This window comes from Pituophis catenifer, unplaced genomic scaffold (assembly GCF_029215685.1).
Source record: "Pituophis catenifer annectens isolate HBS135680 unplaced genomic scaffold, rPitCat1.0.hap2 SCAF_6, whole genome shotgun sequence".
Classification (NCBI taxonomy): Eukaryota; Metazoa; Chordata; class Lepidosauria; order Squamata; family Colubridae; genus Pituophis; species Pituophis catenifer.
Genome location: NW_027256886.1, coordinates 33,668,225 through 33,671,001, shown reverse-complemented (window position 1 = coordinate 33,671,001; position 2,777 = coordinate 33,668,225).

Sequence of the window (2,777 nt, the reverse complement as noted above, 5' to 3'; positions counted from 1 at the left end):
ACTCCTGTTTGCTTTCTAGTTAAAAGTCAAAGATTTTTTCTAACGTTTTAATTCTTCACCATCCAGCTCAGTCCCTTTTCTAGAAGCAAGTTTAAATTCTTAGTTTCCTTTATCTGCTCGTTCAGCTAAGCTAGTTCCTTTAAGCTGATTAGCATTGAAGTGTTATTTTTAAGTTCTTCCACAAAGCTGAACATTTTTGCTTGTGGGGTGGTTTGATTTCAATGGAATATGTCACTCCCTTTCTGCAGGACAGCTGTAAGGTCACTGATTATCTGGATAGAGATTTTAACAATGGTAGATTTTTGCTTTCAAATGACTAAACAAAAAAGATGGCTGTTACTGATAATGGTAAATTCTAACCACTGTTTGGAGAAGGCATTTTATTTAATAAGGCTGATGCAATGTTATAGTCTTTAAAAACTGATTTCCAATTGCAAAAAGGTTACACCACTAAAAAGGAATTTTATATTTTTATGAATAACCAAATTTGTTGAACAAACCATGCTTAATGAAGTAATTCCTTAGTGATATAAGACGGCAGATATTAACTAGCTAGTTAATAGATGGCTGACAATGTGCCAGGCATTACTCATTCAACCTTGTATTATTGGACTAACACCCAGCATCTCTAGCAGAAGTGAGCATTTTATTAATCAGAACACGTTTTCAGCTAAGAGAATGTGAAGTCTTTTCAGGCTGAGGAATAAGCAGTACTTCACAGAAACCCATTAACTCCTGTGCAAGTAAGCAAGTGAAGAAAAAAATACATGTTGTACTGCATTATTCAACAATATGCTGTTGCTTGAAGGGAATCACATTAGACTGTAAAGTCTTCTCATCACTTAGAAATACAGCAGGGAAATTTTAACAATCCTATTATAGAACAAATACTTTTCAGGGTAACATGAATTCAAGATTAAATTAATTGAATTAGTTAATTTGGAATATTTGTAAAGCCTCTAAATAAAGAGATCTTTGAAAAATGTTATAATCCGAGTTCTACTGAATTATACCAAGATAAATCATGTGTCGTTAATTTCATGTATTCATTCCAAAGTCTTCAAGACTCAGCTCAGTTATCAAAACAGTGTATTAAATTTCTGATTACTTTTATTTAAATCTTGAATTATTATGTTTTAATACTCATATCCACACCATGAGTTGATATGACTTTTTAAATGAAATGCTTGTTAAGACAACCTTGAGATATAATAGTAGCATCAAATGGTGTAACATGTTCAGAATAACATGCACCCATTAGCTTCAAAGATGTACCATCTGAATCCAGGCCTCAATAGCTAAAGTCCTATATTGTAGCTATAGGGTACCTGAAAGTTGCCTGGAAAAGATAATCTTCCTTTATCAGATGTTCTTACTTACTTTTTCTCTTTACCCTCAAAAAAAAGAAAAAAGAAAAAAAAGGGAATATTATTTGAGAATGGCAAAGCTCAGACTAGCTATTTTGAAAGTGTTTCTGGGGGAAAGGAAAGTTTTATCAGAAACAACTAGATACAAAATATTTTTTTTTTATATAAAATTGTATAGAAATCAACATTTCTTTAAGCCTGAATTATATTCTGCCATCAGAAGACTGTGAAAGTATAGCAAAATAAGTATCTTTCAGAATTTTGACTGATATTGTCTCCTCCTAATAAGAGGGTTGAAAATGTTTCTGTGAATGGTTTCCTATTGCTAAATAGCAGGTCAAATGAGAAAGAACAGGAAAAAAGCAATAAAAAGTATGTTTGCTGCTTGAAAAGAAATGCCAGTTCCTGCTTACTTAAGACAATGTTTGTGCTGCTACCGGTCAGAATCAAGGAATAGACAAATTTCTCCATAGCTTGTTGACTCCACCATTGAAAGGGAATATGCCAGTGGTGAAATCCAATTTTTTTTTACTACTGGTTCTGTGGGCGCAGTGTAACTTGGTGGGCATGGCAGGGGAAGGATATTGCAAAATCTCCATTCCCACCCCACTCTGGGGCCAACCAGAGGTGTTATTTGCCGGTTCTCCGAACTACTTAAAATTTCCGCTACCGGTTCTCCAAACTGCTCAAAATTTCCACTACCGGTTCTCCAGAACCTGCTGGATTTCACCCCTGGAATATGCTCTTCAGCTAATCAACTTTTTTGATTGGTTCTAATGAGCCCATTTTTCACTCTTAAAGCATATACTCAAGTTTCAGGCAACATTTTGCTTGATCAGTTTCCTGAAGACCTATAAGATAGAGCAGCTTGATATATTTTTCGCTTAGACTATATTAAAAAATAAGCATGAATGTCTTCTGAACTTTGAATTCATGGTTAAAATACTTACATATTTGAAAATGAATTAATTTTCTTTGAATTTATTTGAAGGACTAGTGAAATGCCCGTAGATAATATAAAGTAATTAACCAAAAACTATGTAGCTTTTTTTCTTTAATGTTTAGAAAATGTGAATGATGCAGTGGCATAAATGTAATCAGGTAAGCCTTACAAATCCAGTGTTGACAAGCAGAATTGTTTCTTCTACTGTAACATGACAGTGGCTGACAATTTAATACTAAAATAGATCCATTAAGTATATTATGGCACTTGGTATAATGAAAGGTTTAGAGAAATAATTCAAGACATATAAAAAAATTCACACTGAAATGTTAACTAAAAACATTGAAACAGAACAAAACAAAGTAAAAATACTTTTCATACTAACAAATTCCTAAATAACTTTACCACATTTCAATTAGGTCAAGGCTTCATTAAAAATATGATGTTTCCAATGTGTACACATGACT